Here is a 17075-nt window from a genome sequence, read left to right on the forward strand (position 1 = left end):
AGCTTTTCCTTTTTAGCTTCAAACTCTGCCGAATTGCTCTGAATTTTACCTGAAATCACAAAAATACTAAAACAACTCAAAGTAGCATCCAAAGAGAATTTTTGCTCTAAAATCAAGTAAATCTAAATAAAATCTAATCAAAACAACTGGAAAATGATAAGAAAAAGGGTACAAGATGCTCGTGCATTAGTGACCAAAAAAGGTCTATAGTCACGGTTTTTCAAAAAAGGGTGACCTAAAAGGATGTATGGTCACGGTTGTGGAGGTAACCTAAAGGTGTCTATGGTCACGGTTTTGGGGGTTATCTAAAAGGGTCTATGGTCACGGTTTTTCAAAAAAGGGTGACCTAAAAGAATCTATGGTCACAGTTTTGGAGGGTGACCTAAAGGGGGTCTATGGTCACGATCTTTTGGGTAACTTAAAAAGGTCTATGGTCACAGTTTTGGAGGGTGACCTAAAGCTATCTATGGTCACGGTTTTGAGGGGTGACCTAAAGCTATCTATGGTCACGGTTTTACGAAAGGGTGACCTAAAAGGGGTCTATGGTCGCGGTTTTGGTGGGTGACCTATAGCTATCTATTGTCACGGTTTTGGGGGTGAGCTAAAAGTGGTCTATGGTCACTGTTTTTGAAAAAAGGGTGACCATAGAAGATGTATAGTCATGGTTTTGGGTATAACTTAAAAAGACCTATGGTCATGGTTTTTCAATATTTTTTAAAAAAATCCATCCCTCCCAAACGGCAGCGTTTTGAGGCTTTCTTTCCCTTCCCCCCAAAATTTTCCAAACCCCCCTCCATTCCCCAAATTCCCCATTCATTGACGATAATCAAACTTAACAAAAAAAAAAGAAGAAAACCACGAGCCCTAAGTTCAATCCCTGACCCCCGTTCTCTTTGTGACCCCAGCCATGGAGCTTCTTCTAAAACCCATTTCCCATCCCCAGCCATGGAGCTTCTTCGTAACTCGTTTCAATCTCTAACCCTCTCTCCTAACCACACACTCTCCTCTGCTCACGCACGGTGCCAGCCTGACCGGCCAGCAACTATCACCACACACAAGCCTCTGAGACACCTTGGCACATGATGGATTCGATTGACAACGGTGACTACTGGTGATGGACGAGTGACAATTGATGACCGATGCACTCCTCAGAGACACCAACTTCTCGGTGACAACTACGCTTCTCTGCTAGGTCCGGTCATTGATAGAGTTTTTGTTGTCGGTCTAGATTTTCTTCCTAAAGAAAGGAAGTACTTCGTTGTAAGCATAGCTCGAAACCAATAAACAACTCTCACATCAAATTAAGATATGGTTTTGTCACATGTACAAACCCCAAATAAGAATTAACCAAAGTATTTAGACTCCGGGTCGTCTCACGAGGATTGCAATGAAGTGGTCAATTATTGGCTATGAGAATGCAAGGGGGTTTGATTGATAAGAGGGCAGGAGAGATGAATGACACGAAAAGTAAATCAAGCAAGTATTTAAAGAAGACAAATAAATAAGAGAAGACAAGTAATAAAGAGAAAGACATTCATGGCAAGAATTGAGATCATAGGCCTTCCATCCTAGTCACTAATAACAATAATTAACAAGAATTTATCTTATTACGTCATCCCCAATGATGGAAGAAGATATAGGTTATCTTCCATGAGAGAATGTCTAACAAGACTAGCTAATCTCAATCCAAATGTCCTAATCAACTTACTAATTGGATTAGCAAGAGATTAGAGTCAATGGAGATGATATTAACTAACAACTCTAGATCACCAACATAGGTTGAGTTTTCATAACTCAAGATTGCCTAATTACTCTTTCCATGCCAAGAATGCTCAAAGTCTACTCTAAAGCCCAACCAAGCATTTTGTCAAATGGCATAAACCACTGCAAGCAATTCTTTTTCTATGGTTATGTAATTTTTCTGGGCATCATTTAAAACACGGCTAGCATAATAAATGACATGCAGAAGCTTGTCATGCCTCTGCCCCAATACTGCACCAATGGCATGATCACTAGCATCACACATTAATTCGAATGGTAATGTCCAGTCTGGTGCAAAAATAACTGGTGCTGTGACCAGCTTAGCTTTCAGAGTTTCAAACGCCTGCAGACACTCTGTGTCAAACACAAATGGCGTGTCAGCAGCTAGCAGATTGCTCAGAGGTTTTGCGATTTTTGAAAAATCCTTTATAAACCTCCTATAGAATCCTGTATGCCCCAGAAAGCTTTTGATTGCCTTAACATTGGCAGTGGTGGTAATTTTTCAATTACTTCCACTTTAGCTTAATCCACCTCTATTCCCTTGATTGAAATTTTATGCCCAAGGACAATTCCTTCAGTCACCATAAAGTGACATTTTTCCCAGTTTAAATCCAGGTTAGTCTCTTGGCATCATTTCAGAACTAGTGTCAGGTGATCAAGACAGGAGTTGAATGAGTCTCCATATACTGAGAAGTCATCCATGAAAACTTCCAGAAATTTTTCTACCATATCAGTGAAAATAGAGAGCATGCATCTCTGAAAGGTTGCAGGTGCATTACACAGCCCAAATGGCATCCTTCTGTAGGCAAATACTCCAGATGGACATGTAAATGCAGTTTTCTCTTGATCCTAGGGATCTACTACAATTTGGTTGTAACCTGAATAGCCATCCAAAATGCAGTAAAAATCATGACCTGCTAGTCTTTCTAGCATTTGGTGTATGAATGGTAAAGGAAAATGATCCTTTCTGGTGGCTGTATTGAGCCTTCTGTAGTCAATACACATGCACCACCCTGTAACTGTTCTTGTAGGAACCATTTCATTTTTTTTATTATGAACCACTGTCATGCCTCCCTTTTTGGGGATAACTTGAATAGGGCTCACCCAGGGGCTATCAGAAATAGGATAAATAATCCCAGCCTCTAATAACTTGGTGACCTCTTTCTGCACCACTTCCTTCATGGCTGGATTTAACCGCCTCTGTGGTTGAACCACTGGCTTAGCATCATCCTCCAATAGGATCTTGTGCATGCATCTAGCTGGGCTTATGCCATTAAGGTCACTTATGGACCACCCAAGAGCTGTCTTGTGTGTCCTTAGCACTTGAAGTAGTGCTTCCTTTTCCTGTGAATTCAAAGCAGAGCTTATGATCACTGGAAAAGTGTCACCTTCTCCCAAAAATACATATTTCAAGGATGGTGGTAATGGTTTGAGCTCGGGTTTAGGAGGTTTTTCCTCTTCCTGAGGAATTTCCAGAGGCTCTTTCAATTCCTCTGAATCCTCCAGATCAGGCTGAACATCTTTAAAGATGTCTTCCAGCTCTGATTCGAGACTCTCAGCCATGTTGATCTCTTCTACCAAAGTGTCAATAAGATCAACTTTCATGCAGTCTTTTGGTGTGTCTGGATGCTGCATGGCTTTAACAGCATTCAACTTAAACTCATAAATTGACTCTCAGGGTTACTTCCCCCTTTTGGTCATCAATGTGAGTTCGTCCAGTTGCTAGGAAAGGTCTTCCTAGAATGAGAGTAGCACTCTTGTGCTCCTCCATTTCCAGCACTACAAAGTCAGTGGGGAAGGCGAATGGCCTAACCTTGACAATCATGTCTTCAATCACGCCTGATGGGTATTTAATGGAGCCATCAGCAAGTTGGAGACATATCCGGGTTGGTTTGACTTCTTCAGTTAAACCAAGCTTTCTGATAGTGGATGCAGGTATTAGATTGATACTTGCCCCAAGATCACATAAAGCTGTCTTGGTGCAATTATCATCTAATGGGCATGGTATCATGAAGCTCCCAGGATCTTTAAGCTTTTCTGGAAAGCTTTTTAGAATGACTGCACTGCATTTTTCAGTGAGGAGAACTCTTTCAGTTTCTCTCTAATCCTTCTTATGACTCAAGATCTCTTTCATGAACTTGGCATAAGAAGGTATTTGCTCAAGTGCCTCTGTAAACAAAATCTTTATTTCAAGAGTCCTGAGATAGTCTGCAAAGCAAGCAAATTGCTTATCCTGCTCCTCTAGGCGGAGTTTTTGAGGATAAGGCATCTTGGCTTTGTATTCCTCAACCTTGGTTGCTGTAGGTTTATTTCCTACAGAGGTGGTTGGGGAAGCCTTTTTAGAGGGGTTGTTATCAGCACTTGTGTGTGTCTGATCCCTCACTGGCATTTGAATGCCAGGGGTGGAAGCTGGATTGGCGTTGGACGCCAATTCTTTACCTGTTCCTGGCATTTGAACGCCAGAACTGAGCTTTCTTTGGGCGTTTAACGCCAACTCCTTGCCTGTTTCTGGCGTTTGAACGCCAAAATTGTTCCTCTCTGGGCTCTTACTGTCCTCAGAGGGATTTTGGATGATATTTTGCTCATCCTCTGTCAGTTGTTCTTTCCTTGGCTTTCTGCTACTCTAAAGTGAGGTATTTAATGTTTTCCCACTTCTTAATTGAACTGCCTGGCACTCTTCTGTTATCTGCTTTCATAACTGCTATTTTTTCTGATTCAATTGTGCCTCCATATTTTTATTAGCATTTTTAGTGTCTTGTAGCATCTCCTTGAATTCTGCTAGCTGTTTTGTTAGAAAGCACAATTGTTGATTGAGTTCAGCAACTTGTTCTAGAGGACCAAGCTCAATAGACATTGCTTTGGCTTCTTCTTTGATGGAGGACCCATTACTTATGTACATATGCTGGTTTCTGGCAACTATATCAATAAGCTTTTGAGCCTCTTCAATAGTTTTCCTCATGTGTATAGATCCACCAGCTGAGTGGTCTAGGGACATCTGAGCTCCTTCTATAAGCCCATAGTAGAAGATGTCTAACTGCACCCACTTTGAAAACATTTCAGAGGGGCATTTCCTTAGCATCCCTCTGTACCTTTCCAAGGCATTATAAAGGGATTCATCATCCTCTTGTTTAAAGCCTTGGATATCCAGCCTTAGCTGTGTCATCCTTTTTGGAGGGAAATATTGATTCAGGAATTTGTCTGATAACTGTTTCAATGTCCTTATGCTTGCTGTGGGTTGGTTATTTAACCACCTTTTAGCTTGATCTTTTACAGCAAACGAAAATAGTAACAGTCTGTATACATCCTGATCTACCTCCTTGTCACATACTGTGTCAGTAATTTGCAAGAATTGTGCCAGAAACTCAGTAGGTTCTTCCTGTGGAAGACCAGAATACTGGCAGTTTTGCTGCACCATGACAATGAGCTGAGGATTTAGCTCAAAACTGCCTGCTTTGACGGAGGGTATACAGATACTACTCCCATATGCAGCAGTAGTGGGGTTAGCATATGACCCCAGAGTCCTTCTGGACTGTTCATTTCCACTTAGATCCATGACGGAGAAAGGGAGATGATGTGAATTGCAAGTAAAATATATTTTTATTTTTTTTTGTTTTATTTAATTAAAAATAACCGAAAAAAATGAAATAAAATAAAGTAAAATAATTAGAAAATAAAATATAGATTTCAAAAATTAAAAGAAAAAGAAAATAAAAAGAAATTTGAATGTTGAATTGACTAATTATTTGAAAATATTTGAAAATTTTTTAATATGATTTTTGAATAAGATTTTGAATTTTGAAAAGATTTGATTTTTAAAATAAAAATCTGAATTTTTAAAGGTAATTTTCAAAAAATCAGTTAAAATAAAGGGAAAAGATATTTTTGAATTCAATGAGGAAAGAGAAAAACAATAAAAGACACAAAACTTAAAATTTTTAGATCCAATGCTCCTTATTTTCGAAAATTTTGGAGGGAAAACACCAAGGAACACCAAACTTAAAAATTTTAAGATCAATACAAAGAAGACTCAAGAACACCTTGAAGACTCACAAGAACAACAAGAACAAGATTCAAAGATTCAAGAACATAAAAGGGAACACCAAACTTAAAACTTTTAGAAAACTAAGAATAATTTTTTGAAAATTAAAGAAAAATAACAAGAGAACACCAAACTTAAAAGTTTGGCACCAGATTTAATCAAAGAAAAATTATTTTTGAAAAAGATTTAAAAGGAAAATTCCTAATTACCAGGAACATAAACACAACGCTCTGGCCAATTGAGTTATAAATTTAAAGTGTTTTAATAGGGTATTTAATGTATAAAATTTTATTGAAAATTGATATTTTGAAAAAGCACAAGAAAAACAAGAAAAATCACAAAACAAGAAAAACTAAAGATCAAACAAGGAAAATAAACAAGAACAACTTGAAGATTAAGAAAGAATAATGAATATAAATTCGAAAATTTAAAAAAAAATAAAAACATGCAATTGACACCAAACTTAAAATATGAAACTAAACTCAAATAGGAAAACTCAATTATTAGTTTGTAAAAATTTTTGAAAGATTTAAAAAAAGAGAAAATAAGTATTAAAAAAAATTCAACCAAAAACAATGATAGAAGACTCTAAACCAAAAAGAAAAATTTTTCCTAATCTAAGCAACAAAATAAACCGTCAGTTGTCCAAACTCGAACAATCCCTGGCAACGACGCCAAAAACTTGGTGCACGAAATTGTGATTCACACTTTTCACAACTCTGCACAACTAACCAGCAAGTGCACTAGGTTGTCCAAGTAATACCTTACGTGAGTAAGGGTCGATCCCACGGAGATTGTTGGCTTGAAGCAATCTATGGTTACCTTGTAATTCTTAGTCAGGAGATTAATTATGATTATCAGTTTGAATTGCGAAAAATAAAGGAACATGAAATAAATACTTGTTATGCAGTAATGGAGAATATGTTGGAGTTTTGGAGATGCTTTGTCTTCTGAATCTCTGTTTTCCCCCTGTCTTCTTCTTCACGCCCGCAAGGTTCCTCCTATGGCAAGCTGTGTGTTGGTGGATCACCGTTGTTAATGGCTACCATCCATCCTCTCAGTGAAAATGGTCCAGGTGCGCTGTCACCGCATGGCTAATCATCTGTCGGTTCTCACTCATGCTGGAATAGGATCCATTGATCCTTTTGCGTCTGTCACTAGGCCCAACCCTTGTGAGTTTGAAGCTCGTCACAGTTATTCAATTCCTGAATCCTACTCGGAATACCACAGACAAGGTTTAGACTTTCCGGGTTCTCAAGAATGCTGCCAATGGATTCTAGCTTATACCACGAAGATTCTGATTAAGGAATCCAAGAGATACTCATTCAATCGAAGGTAGAACGGAGGTGGTTGTCAGGCACGCGTTCATAGATTGAGAATGGTGATGAGTGTCACGGATCATTACATTCATCACATTGAAGTGCGAATGAACATCTTAGATAGAAACAAGCATGTTTGAATAGAAAACAGAAATAATTGCATTAATTCATCGAGATACAGCAGAGCTCCTCACCCCCAACAATGGAGTTTAGAGACTCATGCCATCAAAGAGTACAAGTTCAGATCTAAAAATGTCATGAGATGCAAAATAAATCTCTAAAAGTTGTTTAAATACTAAACTAGTAACCTAGGTTTACAGAAAATGAGTAAACTAAGATTGATAGTGCAGAAATCCACTTCTGGGACCCACTTGGTGTATGCTGGGGCTGAGACTTGAGCTTTACACGTGCCTAGGCTGTTTCTAGAGTTAAACGCCAGGTTGTAACCTGTTTCTGGCGTTTAACTCCAACTTGTAACTTGTTTCTGGCGTTTAACGCCAGAATGCAACATGGAACTGGCATTGAACGCCAGTTTACGTCATTTATCCTTGAGAAAAGTATAGACTATTATATATTGCTGGAAAGCCCTGGATGTCTACTTTCCAACGCAATTAGGAGTGCACTATTTGGACTCCTGTATCTCTAGAAAATCCATTTTGAGTGCAGGGAGGTCAGAATCCAATAGCATCTGTAGTCCTTTTTCAGCCTGAATCAGATTTTTGCTCAGCTCCCTCAATTTCAGCCAGAAAATACCTGAAATCACAGAAAAACACACAAACTCATAGTAAAGTCCAGAAATATAAATTTTTCCTAGAAACTAATAAAAATATACTAAAAACTAACTAAAACATGCTAAAAACTACATGGAATTACCCCCAAAAAGCGTATAAAATATCTGCTCATCATAAACCAAATCCAACATAGAACGAACATAAAAGAGACATGAAAGTAAAATTAACACTACAAACCATGAGAATGAAAGAGTATAAGTAAGAAATCATAAAAGCAACAAGATGAAAACATGTAATTGAACCTAGATCTAAGATGTAAATGTCCTAGGAACCCTAATTCTAGAGAGAAGAGGGAGCTTCTCTGTCTAGAAACTAAACTACATGATGCTAATCCTACAAATAATTTCTCCCCCTTTGCTTGGACTTCAATTCTGCATGAAATACACTCAGAAACATGTTGGATTTGGGCCTGGGCAGCTCAGAAATCGCCCCCAGCATTTTGCCTTTAAGTGGGTCATGTGAGAGTATCGGCGCGTACGCGCCATGTGCGCGTGCACGTCGATTGGCTGTTTCTTCATCCGCGCGTACGCGTCATGTACGCGTGCGCGTCTCTATGCGAAACCACTTCTGTGAACACGCGCCTTGTACGTGTGCACGCCCATCGATGCATTCCCAATTCTTGTTTCTTCATGCATTCTCCACTTTGTATGATTTTCTCCTCATTTCTTCCATCCGATACTTGCCTTATGAACCTGAAATCACTCATCAAACACATCAAGGCATCGAATGGGATTAAAGTGAACTAAAATCACCAATTTAAGGGCCTAAAAAGCATGTTTTTACACTTAAGCACAATTCAAGGGAGAATTACAAAACCATGCTATTTCATTGAATAAATGTGGGAAAAAGGTGATAAAATCTCCTAAAATAAGCACAAGATAAACCACAAAATTGGAGTTTATCAAATCTCCCCACAGTTAAACTAAGCATGTCCTCATGCTAAAATCAAGAAAGAAGCAAAGGGTATCACATTTATTCAATGCAAACTAACTAAATGCAATCTATCTATATAAATGCAATGGCTTAGTCAAAAGAAGTTAAATTCCAAGAATACATATACAAACACAAGGGCTTAGGCAATAGCAATCAAATCAACCCATAATTGAATTGAATCATTGAAAGATTTTACAAAATTGCAAGAAAAGATGATCATGGGTGGAAACATGTAATTGAGCGATCGAACCCTCGCCGGATGTGTATCCGCTCTAGGCACTCAAGTGTATGGGGTTGATTCACTCAATTCTGCCCTAATCATGCTTTCTAAGATTTATTTTTCATCTAACAATCAACAATTACTTTATGCATGCATACAAATATCATGAGGACTTTCCCATAGGTGGTAATGGGGCTAGGGCCAAGGTAGGATGCATATGGTCAAGTGAGCTTGAGATTTGAATCTTTGATTAACTTAAACTTCCCACCTAACCTATGACAATCTATACAATTCTAAACAATCCTAGCTATCCATTCTTCACTTTCCTACACACTCATGCATTCTCTTTTGATCACCACACATATGCATTGATTATTATTGAACTTTCACTTTGGGGCATTTTTGTCCCCTTTTTATTGTAATTCTTTGTCTTTCTTTTTCTATTTCTATTATTTTTATTTTTATTTTTATTTTTTTCATTATTATTATTTTTTTTTCTTTTCAAACTAAAATATATACAAGAACATCAATGTATATGGTTTACACATGATTAATACATGAGTATGTACCCAATTCCCATAATTTTTCAACAAAAATGTAAACACACTTTTATCTCTACCCAATGTTCCCAACTTCCCAAAATCAAATGATGAACACTCTCACTAGCCTAAGCTAATCAAAGATCCAAATTAAGGACATTTATTATTTTTCACTTAGGCTTGTAATGTGCTATAATTAAGAACAAATGGGTTAAGTATAGGCACGAAATTGTGATGTCCAGGCTCGAACAATCCCTGGCAACGTGAGCAACTTGGTACGCGTAATCGTGATTACGCTTTAATTATGTAAAATTCATGGCTCTTTCTTTCCCTGGCAATGGCGCCAAGAACATGGTGCCAATACCATGGTTCACAACTTCGATACAACTAACCAGCAAGTGCACTGGGTCGTCCAAGTAATACCTTACGTGAGTAAGGGTTGAATCCCACGGAGATTGTTGGTATGAAGCAAGCTATGGTCACCTTGTAAATCTCAGTCAGGCAGATATAAATTGATAATGGTGTTTTGTAATATTAATTAATAAAATAGGGATAGAAATACTTATGTAATTCATTGGTGAGAGTTTCAGATAAGCGAATGGAGATGCTTTTGTTCCTTTGAACCTCTGCTTTCCTGCTATCTTCATCCAATCAGTCTTACTCCTTTCCATGGCTGGCTTTATGCAAGGGCATCACCGTTGTCAGTGACTACATCCCCTCCTCTCAGTGAAAAATATGCTCACATGCTCTGTCACAGCACGGTTAATCATCTGTCCGTTCTCGATCATGCTGGAATAGGATTCACCCTCCTTTTGCGTCTGTCACTAACGCCCAGCAATCACGAGTTTGAAGCTCGTCACAGTCATTCAATCATTGAATCCTACTCGGAATACCACAGACAAGGTTTAGACTTTCCGGATTCTCTTGAATGCTGCCATCATTCTAGCTTACGCCACGAAGATTCCAATTAAAAGATCTAAGAGATATTCATTCTAGCTTGTTGCATGTAGAACGGAAGTGTTTGTCAGGCACGTGTTCATAGGGGAGAATGGTGATGAGCGTCACACATAATAATCACCTTCATCACGTTCTTGGGTGCGAATGGATATCTTAGAAGCGAAATAAGATGAATTGAATAGAAAACAGTAGTACTTTGCATTAATCTTTGAGGAACAGCAGAGCTCCACACCTTAATCTATGGAGTGTAGAAACTCTACCGTTGAAAATACATAAGTGAAGGTCCAGGCATGGCCGTGTGGCCAGCCCCCATGGTCTAAGAACAATGCGTTCCCAGATGGTCTAATACAATAGTAAAAGGTCCTATTTATAATAAACTAGCTACTAGGGTTTACAGAAGTAAGTAATTGATGCATAAATCCACTTCCGGGGCCCACTTGGTGTGTGCTTGGGCTGGGCTTGAGTGTTGCACCCGTAGAGGTCCTTTCTGGAGTTGAACGCCAGCTTTTGTGCCAGTTTGGGCGTTCAACTCTGGTTTTGGCTCCTTTTCTGGCGCTGGACGCCAGATTTGGGCAGAAAGCTGGCGTTAAACGCCAGTTTACGTCATCTATTCTTGGCCAAAGTATGAACTATTATATATTTCTGGAAAGCCCTGGATGTCTACTTTCCAACGCAATTGAAAGCGCGCCGTTTTGAGTTTTGTAGCTCCAGAAAATCCATTTTGAGTGCAGGGAGGTCAGAATCCAACAGCATCAGCAGTCCTTCTTCAACCTCTGAATCTGATTTTTGCTCCAGTCCCTCAATTTCAGCCAGAAAATACCTGAAATTACAGAAAAACACACAAACTCATAGTAAAGTCCAGAAATGTGAATTTAACATAAAAACTAACGAAAACATCCCTAAAAGTAACTAGATCCTACTAAAAACATACTAAAAACAATGTCAAAAAGCGTATAAATTATCCGATCATCACAACACCAAACTTAAATTGTTGCTTGTCCCCAAGCAACTGAAAATCAAATAGGATAAAAAGAAGAGAATATACTATAAATTCCAAACTATCAATGAAACATAGCTGCAATCATATGAGCGGGACTTATAGCTTTTTGCCTCTTGAATAGTTTTGACATCTCACTTTATCCATTGAAGTTCAGAATGATTGGCATCTATAGGAACTCAGAGTTCAGATAGTGTTATTGACTTTCTTAGTTCAGTATGATGATTCTTGAACACAGCTTCTTTATGAGTCTTGGCCGTGGCCCTAAGCACTTTGTTTTCCAGTATTACCACCGGATACATAAATGCCACAGACACATAATTGGGTGAACCTTTTCAGATTGTGACTCAGCTTTGCTAGAGTCCCCAATTAGAGGTGTCCAGGGTTTTTAAGCACACTCTTTTTTTTCTTTGGACCTTGACTTTAACCGCTCAGTCTCAAGTTTTCACTTGACACCTACACGCCACAAGCACATGGTTAGGGACAGCTTGGTTTAGCCGCTTAGACCAGGATTTTATTCCTTTAGGCCCTCCTACCCACTGATGCTCAAAGCCTTGGGATCCTTTTTATTTGCCCTTGCCTTTTGGTCTTAAGGGTTATTGGCTTTTTGCTCTTGCCTCTTGGTTTTAAGAGCTTTTGGCTTTTTCTGCTTGCTTTTTCTTTCTCTTTTTTTTTTCTAAATTTTTTTTTCGCCTATTTTTTTTCTGCAAGCTTTGTTCTTTGCTGCTTTTTCTTGCTTCAAGAATCATTTTTATGATTTTTCAGATTATCAAATAACATGTCTCCTAGTCATCATTCTTTCAAGAGCCAACATATTTAACATTCTTAAACAACAACTTCAAAAGACATATGCACTGTTCAAGCATACATTCAAAAAACAAGAAGCATTGTCACCACATCAATATAATTAAGCTAAGTTCAAGGATAAATTCGAAACTCATGTACTTCTTGTTCTTTTGAATTAAAACAATTTTTATTTAAGAGAGGTGATGGATTCATAGGACATTCATATCTTTAAGACATAGTTACTAACTACTAATGATCATGTAATGAAGACACAAACATAGATAAGCACACAACATAGAAAACGAAAAACAGAAGAAATAAGAACAAGGAATGAATCCACCTTAGTGATGGTGGCGTTTCCTTCTTGAGGAACCAATGATGTCCTTGAGCTCTTCTATGTCTCTTCCTTGTCTTTGTTGCTCCTCCTTCATTGCTTTTAGATCTTCTCTGATTTCATGAAGGATGATGGAGTGCTCTTGATGTTCCACCCTTAGTTGCTTCCAATAATTGTGTGGAAGAAAATGTATCCCCTGAGGTATCTCAGGGATCTCTTGAATTGCAGTCAAATGTTCTACCACTGAGCTCCATGACGGGGCTCTCTTGCTTGCTCCATCTTTTTCTTAGTGATGGGCTTGTCCTCTTTAATGACGATATCTTCCTCTATGTCAATCCCAGCCGAATTGCATAGATGGCAAATGAGGTGAGGAAAGGCTAACCTTGCCATAGTGGAGGACTTGTCAGCCACCTTGTAAAGTTCTTGAGGTATAATCTCATGAACTTCCACCTCTTCTCCAATCATGATGCTATGGATCATGATGGCCCGGTCTATAGTAACTTCAGACCGGTTGCTAGTGGGAATGATTGAGCATTGAATGAACTCCAACCATCCTCTAGCTACAGGCTTGAGGTCCAATCTTCTTAGTTGAACTGGCTTGCCTTTGGAGTCAATCTTCCATTGAGCTCCTTCTACACATATGTCCATAAGGACTTGGTCCAACCTTTGATTAAAGTTGACCCTTCTAGTGTAGGGGCGTTCATCTCCTTGCATCATGGGCAAGTTAAACGCCAACCTCACCTTTTCCAGACTAAAATCCAAGTATTTCCCCCGAACCATTGTAACATAGTTCTTTGGATCCGGGTTCTTACTTTGATCATGGTTCTTGGTGATCCATGCATTAGCATAGAACTCTTGAACCATTAGGATGCCGACTTGTTGGATGGGATTTGTTAGAACTTCCCAACCTCTTCTTTGAATTTCATGTCGGATCTCCGGATACTCATTTCTTTTGAGTTTGAAAGGGACCTCGGGGATCACCTTCTTCTTGGCCACAACATCATAGAAGTGGTCTTGATGGGCTTTGGAGATGAACCTTTCCATCTCCCATGACTCGGATGTGGAAGCTTTTATCTTCCCTTTCCCTTTTCTAGAGGATTCTCCGGTCTTAGGTGCCATCAATGGTAATGGAAGAACAAAAATCTTATGCTTTTACCACACCAAACTTAGAATATTGCTCTTCCTCGAGCAATAAACAAAAGAATAGAAGAAGAAGAAGAAGAAATATGGAGAGGGAGAGGGAGATGTGGTTTCGGCCAAGAAGGGAGTAGAGGTGTGTGTTGTGTGAATTTGATGAAGAATGGAGGTCTTTATATAGGGAAGGGAGGGGGGTTAAGGTTCGGCCATATGGGTGGGTTTGGGTGGGAAATTGGTTTTGAATTTTGAAGGTAGGTGGAGTTTATGAGGTAGGTTTATGGGGAAGAGTGTTTATGGGGTTGTGTGAAAGAGAGTGGTGAGAAGAAGTGAGTGGAGGTAGGTGGGGATCCTGTGGGGTCCACAGATCCTGAGGTGTTCAAGGATTTACATCCCTGCACCCATTAGGCATGTAAAAATGCCTTTGTACCCAACTCTGGGCGTTCAGCGCCAGGTTGGTGGCCATTTTGGGCGTTCAATGCCCATTTGTGTGCCATTTCTGGCGTTGAACGCCAGAACCATGCCTGTTCTGGCATTCAGCGCCCAGAAGCTGCCCATTTTGGGTGTTCAGCACCAGCACCATGCTCTGTTCTGGCGCTGAACGCCAGACAGATGCTCCTCCAGGGTGTGATTTTTCTTCTGCTGTTTTTGATTCCGTTTTCAATTTTTATATTTATTTTGTGACTCCACATGATCATGATTTTATAAAGACATATAATTAAGAAAAATATAGTTAGATACATAAAAATTGGGTTGCCTCCCAACAAGCGCTTCTTTAATGTCAATAGCTTGACAGTGGGCTCTCATGGAGCCTCACAGATGTTCAGAGCATTGTTGAAACTCTCCAACACCAAACTTAGAGTTTGGATATGGGAGTTCAACACCAAACTTAGAGTTTGGTTGTGGCCTCCCAACACCAAACTTAGAGTTTGACTGTGGGGGCTCTGGTTGACTCTGCTTTGAGAGAAGCTTTTTCTGCTTCCTCTCCATGGTTGCAGAGGGAGATCCTTGAGTTTTAAACACAAGGGAGTCCTCATTCCATTGAAGGACTAGTTCACCTCTGTCAATATCAATCACAGCTCTTGCTGTGGCCAGGAAAGGTCTTCCTAGGATAATGGATTCATCCTCTTCCTTTCCAGTATCCAGGACTATGAAATCAGCAGGGATGTAAAGGCCTTCAACCTTTACTAACACGTCCTCTACTTGTCCATAAGCCTGTTTTCTTGAACTGTCTGCCATCTCTAATGAGATTTTAGCAGCTTGCACCCCATAAATTCTCAGTTTTTCTATTACAGAGAGGGGCATGAGGTTTATCCCTTTACCAAGGTCACACATAGCCTTAAAGATCATGGTGCCTATAGTACAAGGTATTATGAACTTTCCAGGATCCTGTCTCTTCTGAGGCAATGTCAGTTGATCCAGATCACTTAGTTCATTGATGAACAAGGGAGGTTCAACTTCCCAAGTATCAATGCCAAATAATTTGGCATTCAGCTTCATGATTGCACCAAGAAACTTGGCAGTTTGCTCTTCAGTAACATCCTCATTCTCTTCAGAAGAGGAATACTCATCAGAGCTCATGAAGGGCATAAGGAGGTTTAATGGGATCTCTATGGTCTCTAGATGAGCCTCAGAGTCCTTGGGTTCCTCAGAGGGAAGCTCCTTATGGACCACTGGACGTCCCAGGAGGTCTTCCTCCTTAGGATTCACGTCCTCTCCTTCCCTTACAGGTTCGGCCATGGTGCTTATGTCAATGGCCTTGCACTCTCCTTTTGGATTCTCTTCTGTATTGCTTGGGAGAGTACTAGGAGGGATTTCAGTGATCCTTTTACTCAGCTGGCCTACTTGCGCTTCCAGATTTCTAATGGAAGACCTTGTTTCATTCATGAAACTCACAGTGGCCTTAGATAGATCAGAGACTAGATTTGCTAAATTAGAAGCATTTTGTTCAGAGTTCTCTATCTGTTGCTGAGTGGATGATGGAAAAGGTTTATTATTGTTAAACCTGTTTCTTCCACCATTATTAAAGCCTTGTTGAGGCTTTTGATCCTTCGATGAGAAATTTGGATGATTTCTCCATGATGAGTTATAGGTGTTTCCATAAGGTCCACCTAAGTAATTCACCTCTGCTATTGCAGGGTCCTCAGGATCATAAGCTTCTTCTTCATAAGAAGCCTCTTGAGTACTGTTGGATGTAGCTTGCATTCCATTCAGACTCTGAGAAATCATATTGACTTGCTGAGTTAATATTTTGTTCTGAGCCAATATGGCATTCAGAGTATCAATCTCAAGAACTCCCTTCTTCATAGGCGTCCCATTATTCACAGGATTCCTTTCAGAAGTGTACATGAACTGGTTATTAGCAACCATGTCAATGAGTTCTTGAGCTTCTGCAGGTGTTTTCTTTACGTGAATGGATCCACCTGCAGAAGTGTCCAGTGACATCTTTGATAACTCAGATAAACCATCATAGAATATATCCAGGATGGTCCATTCTGAAAGCATGTCAGAAGGACACTTTTTGGTCAACTTTTTGTATTTTTCCCAAGCTTCATAGAGGGATTCACCTTCTTTCTGTTTGAAGGTTTGAACATCAGCTCTAAGCTTGCTCAGCTTTTGAGGGGGAAAGTACTTGGCTAAGAAAGCCGTGACCAGCTTATCCCAAGAGTTCAGGCTGTCTTTGGGTTGAGAATCCAATCATAATCTAGCTCTGTCTCTTACAGCAAAAGGGAAAAGCATGAGCCTGTAGACTTCAGGATCTACTCCATTAGTCTTAACAGTATCACATATCTGCAAGAATTCAGTTAAGAACTGAAAAGGATCTTCAGATGGAAGTCCATGAAACTTGCAGTTCTGCTGCATCAGAGAAACTAATTGAGGTTTCAGCTCAAAGTTGTTTGCTCCAATGGCAAGAACGGAGATGCTTCTTCCATGTAAATTAGAATTAGGTGCAGTAAAGTCACCAAGCATCTCCCTTACATTATTATTATTTTCGGCTGCCATCTCCTTTTCCTGTTCGAAAATTTCTGAAAGGTTATCTCTGGATTGTTGTAATTTAGCTTCTCTTAATTTTCTCTTCAGAGTCCTTTCAGATTCTGGATCTGCTTCCACAAGAATGTTCTTATCCTTGCTCCTGCTCATATGACAAAGAAGAAGGCACAGAAAAATAATAATAATAATAATAATATGGATCCTTTATACCACAGTATAGGGATCCCTGTGTGAGTAGAAGAAAAGAGGGAGATAAAGAATGTGACGTAATGGA

At 39.4% G+C, this 17075-nt stretch overlaps 1 non-coding gene across 1 annotated transcript; it reads left to right on the forward strand.

The window, feature by feature from the left end:
• The first annotated feature begins 16309 nt into the window (after positions 1–16309).
• LOC148563961 (small nucleolar RNA R71) lies at positions 16310–16417 on the forward strand. Its single transcript, XR_015884275.1, has one exon. It is a non-coding gene; the product is annotated as a small nucleolar RNA R71 (small nucleolar RNA).
• The last annotated feature ends 658 nt before the right edge of the window (positions 16418–17075 follow it).

The sequence above is a fragment of the Arachis ipaensis genome, chromosome B5 (genome assembly GCF_059453495.1).
Source record: "Arachis ipaensis isolate K30076 ecotype BB chromosome B5, ASM5945349v1, whole genome shotgun sequence".
In the NCBI taxonomy this organism is placed as follows: Eukaryota; Viridiplantae; Streptophyta; class Magnoliopsida; order Fabales; family Fabaceae; genus Arachis; species Arachis ipaensis.